We start from the raw sequence: 17,855 nt of genomic DNA on the forward strand, positions 1-17,855 counted from the left end.
CGAGCAACATCAGCTTCAATCTTATTGGAAGCTGTCGCATTAGAGCAATTATGCGCAGCACACAACAAAGAGCTTCATTGGCGGCATGGCCGAGTCCCTGGCATTCAACTAGGGACCAGCAGGCGGAAAATACATATGACATAATTCTGCACTTGGATGTGTAATAAACATCCAGCTGCAAATCTATTAGTAAAACATTTTAGTTATGTGAACATGCAAATGTAACAGGTGAAGGTGGTTAATGTTAATGTACTTTTCGTCTTTACAGTGTAAAATGTATCCTCAAAATGTGTTATAACGGTAATGCATTTTGTCTGTCCCATTGGAAATACTGCAACCCATGGAAAAAGAAAATGCAGACACCATTAAAAAAAATAATTACATACCTGATTATACACTTCACCAAATGCTAGACTTTGGTTGTGCCCCAGCAAGGGGACATGGGTCTTCTTTAACTGAGGTAATCTTCAATAATGAACTGCCACCCCTCTGGGAACATCTATAATGGTGCATCCCCATGGCTGCATATACGTAAATAAGTGTGCCAAATCTAATGAGAGATGAGGGGGCTTGTGGCGCAGGCCAATTCTCCTAAGGAGTCCTGTCAAGATATGTGAGGCTTGCCCCAAGCCCTTTTTCATCCTACCTGCTGAGTGCTGAGGGCAAATGAGGTACCCCTCTGGCATGTCTTCAGACAAACTGGAAGACCTGCAGTGTTCCACTTTGTGCCGGGTCTCCTGCTGCCTCGACTTGTGCCAGTGTGGAAATAAAAAAAGAGAATAATGTCAACTGCAAGTGGCAAAGTCCCAGGAAGATTGTTCCAAATGAGCAGGGGGAGAATGGGTGATTGTCTAGTGCTCTATGATCAGGAGGGGTTCACCCCACGCCCCTTCCTGTCCAAAGAGGAGACAGGGAAAAGAAAGGACTGTCGGCTGTTGTTAGGCAAAATTGTATGCAGTAACCCTGTGGGAGACGACACCAGTCTTGTCCTCTTGGTATTAGCTAACCTAACTATTGGTATAGCTCTGTACTACACAAGTTGGTAGAGAGAGTGAGCAGCCAGACCTATCTCAATTGGGGTAAATGTGAGCTGTAGCATCGAAATCCACACATACAAGTATCCACATAACACACTCAAGGATTTCTAGTAAAATAATTTTGTATTTAACGGTCAGTTTTAAATAAGCATTCTTTCAAAAGGGCAATGTGTAACAATAAAAATATACTTCTTAACACTTTCTCAGAATCAAGATAAGCAAGTAGATACTCGTTAGAGATGCTTCATACACACTTCCTACACCCTGTGGTGACTTCAATTACTAGGAAAGTATTGGCATTTATATATCATGTTTTGCACTTGGTAAAATTCTGAGGTTGTGGAAAGGAAAGGTTAAGGGAAGGAAAAAGGTCAACAGGTTCTCAGAGCATGTAAGCATTTTTAAGTCGCCCAATGAAGTCTAGATAAAATCTTTCCCAGCAATAACACTTTCAAAGAAGTTACCACCTATGAAGGACAGTTAGATTCAAAGTCAATGGGTCAGAAGAGTCTGCAGAGAGCCAGGACAGCCAAAGTCAATTTGAACAATTTCTATGCAGCTGAGGCACAAAAGTCTTGCACAAAGTTAGAGAGTGTAATGCTCACTGTTGGGCCACAAGCCTTTAGGCTTGTGAGGGTCAGAGCTGAGATCAACTCTGCAAAAAGCAGCTACTGCGAGTCTCAAGTGAGATTATGCAAGCTACAGACAAAAGAGGTAGGTACCCCTTAGCACAATACCTTAGGTTTGAAGAAGAGGATCCAGCGGGCTTCTTTCCTGGTTGCAGACTTGCAGATCCTGTGTTCCTGGGCCTCAGTCGTGGGGACAAGAGGGAGGATGTCTGGAGGACTTCTGCACAGCAGTTCGGAGGTCGGTTGCAGCTACGCGCTCTTTTCAGCTCAGCAGTACTTTCGCGGTTTCAGCTACCGGCAAATAGCACCAACGCAGATCTTGGACACTTGATGGACTTTCTTCGCTCCCTGAGCACAGTACTCTGGTAAGGTGAATCGAGCTTTGGTCGTCCTGCTTCGGGAGGGTCCTCAGGATCTTCCTGGAGGTCTGGTCTGGCTTAAAGACGATGGCCTCGACTATGGATTTGTCGACCCATGGCACTCAGTTACTGCAGCAGCAAAGAAGTACAGCAAGTTGGGGAAGGTCTTCCAGCAAAGTTAATCTTGGGGTCCCATTAGCCCAAGGGAAGAAGTCGTCCTCTTCAGAGCTTCTCTAGTCGATTCAGAACAGCAGTTTCAGCACAGCAGCAGGGCTTCACCGGGCACTTCCAGGGTCCAGGAGGATGCAGCAACCTTCTATTCACGATTCCTTTGTCAGATGTTTCGTCCAGTGGTCGACTCTATCTTCAGTCTAAGAAACCTCGCCTTTTATGCAGGTTTCTCCCATTCATGCACAGCCTACCTTTCACTCACACAGCAGGGTGGCTGTCCTGCAAGGACTGCCAGCCAGCCAATCAGCACTGGTGCATTCAAGTAACGAAGGACACTAAGGACATGGAGTTTCGGGCAACTCCCTCACTTCCTGCCCTGCCAGACACACTGGAGCCAGAGGCGGGTTTCAACACTGAAGCCCGCAAACGGCAAAATGAACAAAAGGTTTAAACCTTAGAGTAAAACCCAAGAAAGAATTCACTAACAAGAAATCGTGAAAAAGAAGACCGTGGCCATTTTGACACAATGGTCACCCATGGGTGCTATACTGCAGGGGAGTGTACAGCCTTCGGTAGAAAAGCACAATGGTAGGAAAATTAAACCACTGCCACCACCATTTAAAGTTGCGAAGGTAACATAAAAAATGTTACACGAGTAAGTAGAAAAAGAGGCTACTAAGACACCCCCCTGCACTCCACATAAGATGGTGTGTGCTGGATCTACAAAGAGAAATGGTAAGTAAAGTCAATTTCACTTTACTACTCTTGGGAACAGTGGTTCACCCAAGACAAGGTATTTAAACCTTTAAGAGAAATCTAAAGGATTTCTCAGTGACACTGCACTGAATGTGCTGTGTGTCAACATACAAAAGTAGATGCCCATGGAGTTTGTCAGACACCAAAAACAAAGAGAATACAGAATCTAAAATCAGGTCAAAATACACGAGAGAGTGGGGAAAAAGGGCTCACTCACTGAAGGATAAAAATGTAAAGTCCTTAAGTGCAGCATAGGATCTGAGGATCTCTAATGTTGAAGGGATTTAGCATAGAAATAAGAATTCTCCCTGACAGCTGCTCTGCAGACTCCAGAGCGAGTCGGGAGCACCATGTTGAGCCCTTTGCTCTCTGATATCCTGAGCATGGCTCAAGTGCACTATGATAGCTGCTCTCGAGGGGCAGAAAAAAACAAAGATTGCCTCCCATTTCCCTTATGCTGGGGAAAAAAAAGACCTTCCCGCTGCTGCCTCTGGTGTCTCTGGCACCATTGGGTTCCTGGAGGAAGCTGGCCATTAACCAACCCTCTTCTGAGAGAACACCCGAGGAGCTGAAGAAAAGGTGATATCTATATTCACCACAGCGTGTACACAGTTTGCAAAATCTCCCAAAAAGTATGTTCACTAGTGGGGTTTGAATTACTGCCTTTGCCTGATACAATTTATTTATACTGTATTATTGCCTTCTCTTTACTGAAAATGTGTGCTGCAATTTCACAATATGACAATGGAGTTCCCTTCTACATTCCACTCCAGGTGGGGGCAGTTCATTTAGAAGCATTTAATTTACGGTACCACTCCCACTTAACCCCATACATTCCCTCCAAAGAACTCAGGAATACTCGATGAGATGTACGATTGGTCTCCTGGCAGTTCTCCAGTATAAACATTGCTTGTCATTCTATCCCTCCTCTTGCTACACTTCGACATGGATCCAAGAGCAATTTTTCCATTTTCAGCAGCGCTCACACATGCAAACACCTGCCCAAATACTTACTGAAGAGCTGCACGTGTTGCCCTCATTGAGCTGCAAACTTTGCACCGGACATCAATGGGCGTTTCTGAACCCTGGGCCCAAGCTGGCCCAAATACATCTCTAAACAGGTTCCGGCCAATGAGTAGGCGGGGCTGTTTCTTTAATATCTGTAAAACCGTGCATGTATTTCTGCACAGTGACTATTCCCTGTTATTCTCTTCTTTTAATGCGCTATTCACAGAAGTCTGTTATCCAACCAGGACCATGTCTAGGGGTGGACACAGCAGGCAGACGATCGGGGTGCAGAGTGGGAGGTTACACTACAGAGGCAAATGTGCATTAGTGCTTGTTTTCTTACCTAATTAATATCCTAATAGGGCAGCTTCAGAAGCCTGTTCTGACATGCCTGTTACACTGTCCCCTCAGGTCCCCTCCCACATGCAGAAAACATAGTGTAAACGAGTGCGATTGACCCCTGACCGGCTCATAGAATCAGAGCTCCCTCTCGAATACTTTAAGACGAGATAGCTGCACCTTGAGGTCAATGGGGGTGCAGGTTTTCTTACTCCAAAACCAATCAATAAGGACAACTCAATGGTTTGGCAAAGGGGAGTCCGTTTAATGACAAGTACAAAAACGGGGAAACATGGAGATCAACATGGAGATCAACAATGATGCGATAGCCCGTCTCGCTTCAACTCCCAAGAACTTCATTCAAACAGCAACAGTTATACCCAAAGTTCGTTATCATTGACGTGTAACGCTCATAAGTTTGTCATACAATTCTATTGGTTGGAAAAGGTAACTTAAGTATAGGTGCTATATCTGTATTTGGTAACGGAGTGTGAGGATTGGATAACTCTTATCGGGTGGGCGTCTACTACATTCCCTCTAACATTACTCAGGCAAATGTCACTAAAAGTACGACGTCTCATTGGTTCTACTAACTATAGGACCCTAGATTATTTGGTCCACTGTGATTGGATTGACTACATCCCTAAGCATAAATCTCCACTTTAATTAGCATCATGCAGAATGGACACCATGATACAGGATGCCCCAAGATTCACCTAGCCTCCCTTCCATCAATCAGTACTCGAATGGCTATGTGTCAATTAGTTGGCTGAGATTGGCCTCGAAACTGTAGCTTCTTGTCAGGAAAAGTTATGGTATCTTCTGCTTTTGGGTGACATCAGACGTTGGTACCTCTTCGCGCTTGACTGGTCACGTGTTCGTACACCGTGAATAGACTTAGTTTTCCTTCTATTTGTGCATTTAATTCTCATTTTCAGCCACCACCTGCCTGGGCCACCTTATCTCGACCTTCACGGGGCAGGCTGCTCTGCTCTTATGTTTCGATTCTCCGAAGTTACTATCTGCCTCCCTCTCTTGGTTTGACCTTGACTTGCCAGGCGCAAGATGCTTCTTGCTGAGTTTCGATTCAGCCCTCTCTTCTTGCTTTGCGCTGGAATACGAATCCTGGCCTGTTTGACCCTTAGTAACCTGGTTAGTTCTGCTTTTGTATAAAGTGTATTCGCACTTATATAATGTGCTTCGTTGAGGTAGATATATATATATATATAGTTGGCGCTTGCCGCTCCATTCTTCTAATAAGCATAGCAAGCTGCACTGTTTTCTTAGCTTCTTGCTTTACAAGCATATGTACAGGCGTTAGCTGGTTGAATATTTTCATCCTGCTTTACTGTTACGTTTCTTTATATTTCAACATTGTCTCTTCTTCTATGTCTGTGATATCCTTATCCATGGCGTTTCATCTTTGTGTGTCATCTTTTGGTTGTTGTTCGTTCATCTGTATGTCTGTCCGGGCCCTTGTGACGTCCCCATTCGTCTTCCATTAAGGCCTTTTGAGTTTCTTCTGAGCCAGTGTTGAAGCAATCTTCATTTCGTGTCATTTGCTGGTAAGGTTGCCTCAATGGATACCTTACTGCCCATAGTTGTCTGGTTATTGGCACTTCAATAGGTATTGCTCTTCTGATTGGCACTGGGCAGAGCCCTAGTGCAGCTCTCTGCTGGTTTATTTGCTCATCGTACGTCACATATCTCGGTGTGAATGTTCCTGGTACTTTAAAATGGGCAACTGAGTGCAGCCATATTTGGGACCTCCTCTACACTCCCCCCTCTGGTTGGTCAACCATTTCAGCTTCCTCCTTGGGATTCGTCTTACTTAGTTCTTCTGTATTCATCTCTTCTTCATCTTCTGGGTTTGTACATGGTGGTTTGAAGGAATCACTCTTTGGCGTCCATATTTTTATCACTCCTTTCAGGTTTCCAGCTGTTTTCACATGTTCGTCTTTAGTCCATATCATTAGCTGGCATTGTCCATTTGGGCTGCAATAGATTCACTTTTCTTCATAATTTCTGCGTTTCCTGGGATACAGAAACTTTGTTCCTTCTGGTGCGTACTTGCGGGCCTTCACAAAGTCTGTTATTTCTTCATCAGTCAGGTCTTTGGGCTTCCGTCCTGGCCCGACATCAATCAGGATCTTCATCCCTATGGCCTTCTTCGCAGTCCTCTGGCATTGCGAGATTATTATCTTGATGACACAAAACACTAACAATATAATCACTAGCAGGGCTCCCAGGAACTTGAATGCGTCTGCCATCCACTGTGGGACCCATGAAAACAGTGATCCAAACCAGCTGTCATCATCAACTTCATCAGCTTCATCGATCATCTGGTTCTGTAGCTTTGTTTGCATACCTATGGCCTCTGTCAAGGTTCCATTTTCCTCGTCGTGAGATGGTATGAATGTGCAACATGATTCTCTGATTTTTGCACAAACTCCTCCATCCATAGCTGTGATCATGTCAAGTACATATCTGTTCTGGAGAGTCATCGGTCGGTTTGCTCTTAACTCTTCTTTAATCCCATTGAATCCTTTTATGGCCATGTTGATGGTCTGCAATACGTTCACTCTGGTTATCTACAACCATTTAGTATTTACTCCAACTTGGATCCTTGGCCTGAAAACCATTGTGAATACTGATGAGGTTAGGCTGAACAGCCTGTGTTCATATGGGATTGCATGAAATGCTTCTTCTGATTTAGCAGAGAAGTAGTTTTCTCTCTTCATTTGCGTCAGCAGCTCCACAGATCTCTTCTTCCTCAGGTGAGCATCTACTTTTGGGAAACTGTCAATGTTCAGGTCACTCTTTGGGATCACTAATGCTGGAACGTGGACATTCACTATCGTGCATATGCCTCCCCAGTTCTTTGGCAGTTTTATGTATGCTTTGGATCCACACCCAATAATGATCCATAATTAATGCAGTCCCATGCGCCATTCCTTGAGCCTCAAAAATCCGTCCACAGTTCTGATTCTCTCCCATCTTACTCATGCCATTGTACCTGAAGCACAATTTCGGGCTTTCCAGTGGCACTATCTGCAGGGGCCCTCCTCTGTCTTTGACATATGTTAGTAATTTTGTGAGTTTCAGCCATAGAGGTTTGCACAACCTCTGTGAGTTTTCTATTACTTCTTTGCAGGCTCCAAAGACCATCCATGCTTGGCAGATCACTACTCCTTCTTCCCATCTGTTTGGAGAAAGTACTGTTCCCCAAATCTGCATTTGGCCTCTGTTTTTCCAAATTTGAGCCTCTTCTGGAGTTTTTCCTTGGACATTCAGCCTTGGGTTTATTTCCCATCATATTCCTGCTCCTTTAACTTCAGGCTCTTCATACCTGATCACGTGATTCCTAGTATGAGCTCTATTTCTTGTCTTGATGTCTTGAACATAATTATCTTCATCGGGGTAATCTGTCTCAGTTGCCCATATCAGTGAGGCATCCCTCCCCATGAACTGGCATCTGGTGTTGCACATTGCTACATATGACAGACAATGTACCATCAGGACATCTATTTTGACAGCCACGAAGATCTTGGATTTCCCCATGATGTATGGTAGGAGTGCACAAACAAAGCACTCTCCTTCCGAACTTCGTCTTCCCACTACTTTCATGTGCTGGTACCAAATGTTGTTCCCTAGATGTGCTGTGCTATCCAGGTAATCGTTCAGTTCATTATTATCTTCATGTAGGCTTCTCTTGATTCTTAATGTCTTCCTGTAGTTTGATATAACTGCATCCCTAAATGCATCTGTATGGCTTTTGCTTGCTGGGGGACTCTCAGGTATTCTGGTCCATGGTGCAGGTCTCTTTATCTGCATCAATGGGGTAGGTGGAGGTTTTGCAGTTCTCTCCTTCTCTTCTTGCATCCTTTTCCTGCCATTTATAAGTGCCTTTATCAACCACTAGCCTGATGCTGGCCCAGTGTGTGGCTGTATTGTCGGCCTGGTGCGTGTCCCTTGTGTAGGACTATGCATGCTGGAGAGTACAGCCTCTGTTGTTATGTTCTTCAGTTCCTCTTGTCGTTTTCTTGCTCTGCTCAGGTGTGGAAATAGAAGGTCTACTAACATTTGTGTCCTTGCGGAGAGTATTTCTGCAGCCGCTTATGTTTTCTTTAGGGCTTCCGATAGGCCTGCTTGTGTTGGCTTTCCACTTACTTTGTCTCGTTTTTTCTCACTATCTCCTGTGAAAGTTTTTTCGGTAGGCAGTCTCGTCTTCTCTGCTGCTTTCGGTTGTGGTTCTGTGGTTCTTGACACCAGGCCTGTTTCGTGTGCATTCAGTGTGTGTGTGCGCGTGTAGGTATCAGTGCTTTGTCTTCATTCTTTTCATGCCAACCCTGTCTCCGGCTTTCCTGCTCATTCATTACCTCAAGTGTGTGTGTGTATCACTGCTAATTACATTCATTTCCAGTTCATTTACTTTACTATTAGATTTTCTCGGGATTGGAATGACTATCTAAGGTCTGGGTGCTTCTGTGGGTTTCATGCGTACATCATCAGGTGGGTGCACTGAAATTGGAACGCTTCGTGCACCGATGAAAAATGAAGTCTGATCGTCAATGACAGCTAAATAATGATAAACACAATGCACAAGTACGTTATAGTTCGATATGTAAGGTGACAGCATTTTCTTCCACAGAAGTGAGGGATCCCCTCTGCTTGTGGGAGGACCAGGTTACTGTTCTGGGCCCCCATCTCGAACATTCGCCAAATGCCACTGTTATCCCCCCTCCCCAAGTATCGTTCTTTGGACAGTTTTAGTGTCAGAAAGTATAAAGTGCTTCATACGTGTCCCCCCTCTTGCGGAAGGTAATTGTCTCTCGATACAGGATTCAGTTCCTTTGCTACTATGGGAAAAATAGATAAAAATAACACTTCAGTGAGACACCTTCTCTGTGCAAGTTCAAAGTGTGCAAGTTCTCGGTTCACTCCTTTAATCTGTTTCAGTCCTGCGGATGTGTTGAACACTTGTCGGTGTGAAGAAATAGAGAAAAATGACAACAACTATAACACATAAGGTTCTTGACTCGGCTCCCTCGATCTGTCCCTCGGCGGAACGTTTCTTCAGGATCTCCTAAGGAGTCGATGGACATTAGTATTTTTAATTTGAGCTACGATGGCACGCAAGAGCATGTTGAGCTGAGCATTCTTCACTGGAGCTCCGAGGAATGTAAGTACGTCAACGTTGGTTGGTCTTCCCACTAGCTCTGGAAAGTTCTCAATGAGGTGAAAGAAGACATGGTATGCAAATCTAATGTCTTCCAGTGATAGGGACATTTGTCCAGTTTCTGTTGAGATTCAGGATCATATGTTCTTTCCTTGGTGTGAACAATGTTTGCACTGTCCGGTTGCGTGGAGTGCGACCAATATGCTTATTTTGTTTAACAGATGACTCAAATGTTCAGTGTTTGCTGGATCTCGAAGGAAGGTCAACGTATCTGTGGTTCTTTCCGACAATAGATGGGCACTCTTCGATAATGCGAAAGAAAAGTGTATTGATGAATTCATCTAGTATCACCTGTGGTGGAAGCATTTGTGTCCTTATCACTGTACTCCGGGAGTACGATGACGGCTTCCGCAATGACAGTAAGCAGGTGTCTGATTACTTTTTCGTTGTCAGGATCTTGAAGAAAGTCTGTGACACTGGTGACCCTCCCTACCAGTGACGGATAAGATATTAACACTAAGTGGAAGTAAGTAACCACGTCCTTTGTGATGTCTCTACTGTGGGGCACCATAAGTGCTGCCAAACAAAGTCTCGGTTCTGGATAAATTGAGATGCTGTATCTGTTTCCACTTTGGCTATGTTTGATCAAAAGTTTGTTATAGTCTTTTCCTCATCAAGGTTTAAGTGTGACTTGGTTCAAAGGTTCGCATCATCAAACGTGTTTTGGCTTATATGTGCAATTTCTTCTTCACCCTGCAACTAGGATGCACAGAGTGTCCGTTTTTTATGTACTTATCTCCCTTTTTTGCTTAGAGGAAGTGTCCAAGTTAAGCAACAACTTGAAAAAGGGTTCTTTGTCTTGCTTTGCTGCTCATGCGTCCTTCTTCCTCGTCATGGATCTCGTCTGCACGTGCTGTGGTTCTTCCCCGTTGTCTGTAGTCTCTTTGCGGCAGGGTGCAGGCAGGGGGCTTTCTCTGATATAGGTCTTAATATCATTTGAAAAATCCATGCTTTCCTGCCCTTTAGCTTTACAGCTGACGGAGTGCAGTCCTCCACGATGAAAGAACCATTGAATCTTGGCTCATCCCACCTTTTCCTCATGTGGTTCCTCACCAACACAGTATCTCCAGGGAAGACAAGTGGAACACGTACACCTTGAACTGAGTCTGTTGCAGTGTCTCCTTCTGTGTTCTGTACTGCGCTGCACCCTTTTCGTCGTTGTTGCAGCTGGTATGAAATTACAGTAAGGCTGGATGTCATGCAGTTCAGGTACTTTTGCATTTTAGATCCTAGTACCTCTCGTGTGGCATAAGATGATGGTCAGAGCCTGGTTGGTTTCCGAAGAGCATACAATGCCAATGGAAGGCAGTGCGACCATACCCTCTTTAGAGTAAGCTTCAACTTGGCTATCCTTTCCTTTAACAAGCCGTTGAGCCCCTCACAAACCCCATTACCTTCTGGATGATACGCCGACGAGAACTAGTGCTTTATACCAAGCAACAAGCTAATCTGTTCAAAGACTGCATTGACAAAATGAGCCCCGTTATCTGATCTCATTACTTCACCCACCCCCCACCTAGGGAACACTTCCCTCACTAGGAATTTGGCTGCACAGGTAGAGTTTGGGTGTGTACATGGACCCGCTTCTATCCATCTAGAGAATGGACACACCATGACAATTAAGTATCTGTACCCGTTGCATAATTGAATCATGTCAACATAATGGACATGCAGATGCTGAAAAGGCCAATTTGGTCTGGGGATGACTCCACTCATTACTTCTAATGTGTGCCCAGCAGTGAATTGCTGGCAGATTATGCAGTTCACCATAAAAAATGCAACATGCTCAGCTGAATTCGGTATGAACCAGTCTTCCGCGAGCGTTGCTGCTAGATTCTCTTTTGTCAGGTGCATTGAGTAATGTAATTGCTCCAATGCTATTTTTAATAGGGCTACAGGCATTACTGGTTTACCAGTGCTATCTTGTTGCTACAAGCTGTCAGATGGGTTTACAGAACACACTCAACATTTCCACAGGTTTTTCTCTTCCTGCGGTGCCTCCCCTTGGAGTTCCATCAGTTGCGTTTGCCCAAGATCATTATAGGCTTCTTGTGTGGTTCTTGCTACCATCATCCTTTCATGGGTGCACGCCACTTCCACTTCCATAACCGTCTGACTTTTGGATGCCATATGCTTGGTCTCTGTGTCTGCTGCGTGATTTCTGCGTGAGACTAAATCTGTCCCTTTCGTGTGGGCAGCGCATTTCACGGCCGCTTTGCCCACTGGGAACTGTAGTGCCTTAATCAGCCTGTCCAATAAGGCTGCGTGCTGCACTGGTGTACCGTCTGCTCGGAGGTAGCCCCTCCTTTTCCAGCACGCTAGGTCTGCGTGCACTGTGGACGTCACATAGGCAGAGACAATGTACATCGTTACTTCCTGGTCTGCATGATTTTCAATCGCGAGTATCAACACCAATAATCACTGCAGCCTGTGCTGAATACTGAGATGGTATTCGTGTCCACTGACGAGTACTCAAAATTCTCTGTTTGCTATGTGTTTCTTCACAGCAACGCCTGTGTATCTTTGTCCGTCATCTTGATCGATTCTCGAAGACCCGTCAATAAAGATGATCTCCCCTCTCGCCAGGGCATTTTCGTTCACCCTGGGGATTTCCTCATAGAATTCTTCATAATTTGCACAGTCATGTATCGGCTCTCCTTCAGTGACTGGCTCTGCTATGAACGTAGCTGGGTTCACTATTTTACATCGGACTATTTTAATTGATGGATTAGATATGATCACTTCATAGGCAGAAGCTCTCTGTCTATGTGCCCTTTGGTTTCTCTAGAATGGCAAACAATGAGTGGTCGACATACAAAGTCATGGAGTATCCCATTACAATGGTTGTCGCCTTCTCTATGGCGAACGCTGCAGCAGCTAAGCTTTGTTCGCATGGGAAGTGTCCAGTCATTACTGGGTCCAGATTCCCACTATAATATGCTAGGGGCTTGTACCCCAATGAAGTTTTTTGAGTGACCACTGCCGTCATGACGCTGCCATCCGTGTGTGAAAACAGGTAAAATTCCTCTGCATAGTTAGGAATCCCGAGAACTGGAGCTGTACAAATTGCTTTCTTGAGTTCAGAAAACCCTTTCTCCATCGTCTCAGACGATTCAATTTTTTCCTTTGTCACTTTGGCCTTCTTTAGAGCCTGAAGTAAAGGCTTAGTATACAAGCTGTAATCGAACACCCATGCCCTAACATATTTGCACAGGCCTAGAAAGCTCTGCATTTGCTGTATCGTGTGTGGCTTAGCCGTGTTCAATATGGCTTCAGCCCTTTCTGGGGTCACCTTCTTGCCTTCATGTGAGATTAGTTGGCCTATGTACAGTACTTCCTGTTGACAGCATTGTAACTTTTCCTTATCAACCTTATATCCTTTCTCAGCCAGTGTAGTCAAAAGCTGGACCGAATCGTGTCTCCACTGCTCTCTTTGATGCTGCAGATAAGGATGTCTTCCACGTACTGCAAGACTACACTTTCTAGTGCTATATTGCTTAAGTCCATCTGTAGGACTTTGTTAAAAATAGATGGGGACTCACAGTATCCCTGTGGTAGCCTCGTGCTTTTCAGATGCATTTGTCTGAACGTGAATGACGTCAGATCTTGTGAGTCACGATGCAATGGGATTGAGAAAAAGGCATTTTTCAAGTCAATCACCGTGAAATAGTTTGCCACAATGGATATGTTACATAGGATTGTAGCCGTGTTAGGGTTTAAAGGGAGCTCAGCCTCATCAATATCGTTTATTGCTCAAAAATCCTGGAATAAATGCCCTTCCTTTGATTTCTTGACAGGCTAAACTGCCGTATTACATGGTGATTCTGACATCACTAAGATGCCCTGGTCCATCATGGCGGAAATCGTCTTCGCAATGCCTTCATCTGGCTCTCTGGACATGGGATATTGTCGGGCTCTTGGTAAAATGGTTCCTGGTTTTAGCTTAATTTTCACTTCTCCCACCCCCTTCATGAGGCCTACATCATAGGGTCCTGTAGTCCAGCTATATCCTCATCAAAATATTCCGGGCATCTCAGTGCCAACATCATTCTCTGAGGCACTTCTCTTTTGATCATTTTTACCCAAAATATGAGACTCACTTCCACCCTTGTCTCTTCCGTGTCTGATTGTTCTTCAAACAGATCATCATCGGTCACATCAGTCACTCGATATCCCTCTTCGATGGCGATAATTGCGCACCATTGTCTGTCTGCCTTCATCATTGTATCCATCTACAAATGCTACTTTCCCTCGCACTGCTGCAGCATGTATCATCAAGGGAAATATTTTTACCTCTTCTTCATGCTTGGGTATTCTTGGTCTGAATAAAAACTCATCAGGGGTTCTCATGGTTCTATCTGCGAGGCCTGGCAATCCTGCCATAAGCACACGCATGCCATATGCGAAAACTTCTGGTTCCAGCGGTATAGCTCTCATGGCTATGTGTCCTGAGTATGCTCTAATTATTTTTCACACATTTGAATAGTGCATTCCTGGAGTGGATCGTACTATGCCTTCCTCCGTGAATGAAATCGTCATGTTCAATTTTGTCATTAAGTCTCGACCCAAAATGTTTACTGGGGTCTGACGTGAATACAATAAGGGTAAACTCATTTCACACTCTCCTATGGAGACTGGGAATGCGTCTGTAAAGGGAACTCGACTATGAGTTCCTGTAAAACTCTGAGTATCTATGGCCTCGCCGGACAAGGAAAACTTGCCTTCACGTATGCACAATCATGTTGCACCCGTGTCCACTAGGAAGGAATATTCTTTACCCCCTATAACGACATTCATCCTAGGTTCCCTATGAGGGTCTGGTATCACTGATAGGATAGAGCACATCAGGATTTTCAGTGAGCTGTCCTAGTTTATATATAAATTTGTCCCACTGTGCACTTGTAGAGATTCCCCATTCACAGTGTTGCTTCCCCTTCCAGGGTTCTGGACCTGTCCTGTGCTCATCGTGTGTGACACGTGCAATGGTGTCTGTTGGGATTGTCCTTGTGAAAAATTCCCCATGTTCTGTGGTTGCACCCCTTGTTGCGCACATTGCTACACTCCTGGTGCTTGCTGTTGCACCGTGTGATTCTCTGTCTTGCCTGTTGTGAGACTGCAGGTGGATTCGCCATGCTGCTCCCATTCCTTGGCCATTCTGCTACATGCCTTGACTTCTCCATGTGCGCAACAAATGCCCTGTCATTCCACACAGCCAACATACTGGTGGTGGTTGGATCATTTGCCCATTTAGTATATCTTGGTTACCATTTTGCATGTTTTGAAAGCTTCCTTGATTACTTTAGAAACCTCCCTGATTGCTCTGCCATCCTCTTCCACTAAATACTCTTCCCCGTGGGTAAAACCCTATGTTACCCTGGCTGTTCTGTTGTGGATTAGCCACTTGCTGCACGTGTTGTTCAGCTGTGTTAGTTAGCATGGCTACTTCAAGAGTATACTTCGATAATTTCTTTTGCACCAGCTTCGCTTCCTCACCTTTTTGAGTTGCCTCCTTTTTTTGATTCTTTTCTTGTAACAGTCTACTGTAATGTGCGATATTTCTGCCCAAGGCTTAGCCTCAACTCCTACCAATTTCTTAAGCTGTTTCTGCACTGGTTCTAGCAATCCTTGGCACAAAAAGTGATAGAATATGGGTATAGATTTTGTCCAAGATTCATGAGTTTCGAGCACCCACGTGTCTTGGAAATTCTGCATATAAATCAAAGGATCTTCTGACTCTTTCATTTTTCGAGTCATTATAGCCCCCATATCGGAAGTGTCTGGGTAAAGCACTCGTAGCGCTTTCCATACTGTTGCTCTACAATTGTTAAATGGCGCTCCGTCATGCGCAGTGTTAATTGTGATTACACCAGGGTAGCCTGCCAGTGTCCACACATCATCTGCTCTCTCATCAAGTATGGCGATCAGGAGACCTTTAATGTCCCCTATAGCTAGCGTGTTTCCTCCTGTCATTTTTTCTAACTCATGTATCCAATTTCTGGCTCCCGATGTCAGCATTGGAAGCTTGTTTTTCAAATGTTCTCGATCCATGTGTGGCCATGGAATATGTTGCGGTCTTGCTCCCCCCTTTTCTAGTAGCGGAAATTGGAAAGCACAGCCTTCTTTCTCTTCTCTCATAGCTCTCCTGTCTATCGCAGGAGTAATATTCCCACATCGCCGTCTACCTGGCAATGTCTTCAATCTGTCTACATAGGCTGGTTTACGATACCCCCCTCTGACCATGTGGAGTTCCTTTATGCCGGTCAGACTCTCGGCAGACTCTGATGTCCTTGGTGCGGACTCATTGGTATCTGACCATCGTACCCCTCTTTCCCTTGGGAGTCATATTTCGCGCAGTCTCCCTTCTTCTCTTCATTTGCCTCACACTCCTCCACTTCGGAGATGGACATTGGTTGTTCCGAATTCATGCAACTCCTTGTGTCATCATCGTTTCTACTGATTTCTAATCTATCCAGGGACAGTTTCCTACCCCTCCTACTTAGGGTGACATTCTCCGTGTCATATAGCTGAGTGCTCTCCAGGCGCTCGTCCTCCCCCTCCTCTTGGGGTAACTGTTCTAGCCCCATTTCATCATATATTTTATCAATCGTTTCCCCGATGCTTCTGGTGTCAAAGTCATCTTCAATATTTTCCCTAGGTGTCTCTGGTACTGAATCGTACGCACGGAAGAATTCTTCAATGTCTTCCCAGTCTACAACTGGATCAGGTTTTTTGACTTCCCTCTCAAAATATTCGAGATCACATGCCCTCTGTCTACGCTTACGTTCAATATCATCATCAAATTCTTTGCGCTTCCTCACCTCTTCTCTGACCCTATCTTCTTCCTTTCTCTTTTCAGTTCTACGTTCATCTGCCTTTCGTATTTCCTCATCTCTTCATCTGCTTATCCTTTTTTCATGTACCCTTTGCTCTTCTTCCAAACTTTGCTGTTTCTGTCTGTTTTGATCATATGCTGCTCTCCGTTTGCGATCAAGCTGCTTTTCTTGCTCTTCACAATATAGCTGTTCTCGCCTCAGCCTATCTTTCCTTCTTATCCTTTCATCCGTTAACTCCTTTTATTTCTCCTTTCTCTGTGCCTCATCTAACCTCTCTTTAGGTCTCACATCATCACTTCCTTTCCCATCTAGTTTCAATAAGATTTGTCCTCCTATCTATTCGTCTTTTGCGAATGCTATCTCATCAGTTCTGTCTTTGCTTCCTTTCCACTTCTTCCCCTCTCTCTCCTTGTCGAGAGATGCACTTGTCTGTGCCTGATCCTTTCTTTCATCATCGCATCTTCCCTTGTTCCGTGGGACTACGGAAGTAATATTTCCGTCCTTTTCTCTCCTTTGATTGTCATCACCACTATGTGTAGGTGACTCATATGCAGGGTTGCTGTACCCTGTGGCTGCTTTGAGTTCCCTTAGCGGTATATTCCCTCGTCCTTACCATTTTGTGGCCACCGCATAAACATCTTGTGGGCAGTACCTTTAACCCACTCGGTGCTATACTTCTTTAGCTTAGGTGCGTGTTTCGGCAGCTGTTTGCATAAGTGTGCTAATGGAGTAATGTCCTCCATGCTTAAATCTGTTTCTGTTCGTTTTATACAATAATTTTCAATACTTTCATGCAAAGTCAACATTCCCAACAATATGAGCAAACACCAAACACTGCAAGCTCCAATCCAATTTTTTCCTGCCAAAATTTCCTCACCAATTTACTCAAAAACATCAGTTCGTGTATGATTCCCTCAACTATTGAATCACGCAAAATCTGAATCAGTTCTAAAAAAAAAAAATCTTTCACATGTGATGGCACAACAGAACATGTAAGACAGACACTTAACAGACTAGACAGACACCAGCTGGACACAAACATCTCTGCCTCTAATCATTACCCCTACATGGAGTTTAAACAAACCCCGTTCACAATGTCTTTAAATGTGGTGGTAGCCTAATCGTTCCCTATTATGTGGGACTCTGAGTTCACAGTACTTCTGACCGCTATATTAAAGTGCAGGAATAAGGCGAATCCTCTCACTTCTCAGGTGTCCTCTCTGGTATTCTATCTCTTCTCAGGTGTCCGCCCTGGTATTCTTCATTTATTCAATTATTCATGAGTCATTATCCCCTTATTACATGGACGCGGTAGCGTCCATGTAGTTATAGTTAAGTTGGTGTTTCCATAGGAAGAGCATTTTTTGGGTGGCTTATACCTTCGCTCCCTCTGGACGAATCCTCACCAAACTTTGCAAAAAAAGTATATGGCCCACTCTGAATTTTTTTCAAAGTTTGGTGAGGATTTGTCCAGGGGGGAAAAG

The sequence above is a fragment of the Ambystoma mexicanum genome, chromosome 12 (assembly GCF_040938575.1).
Source record: "Ambystoma mexicanum isolate Mex_15411 chromosome 12, UKY_AmexF1_1, whole genome shotgun sequence".
Classification (NCBI taxonomy): Eukaryota; Metazoa; Chordata; class Amphibia; order Caudata; family Ambystomatidae; genus Ambystoma; species Ambystoma mexicanum.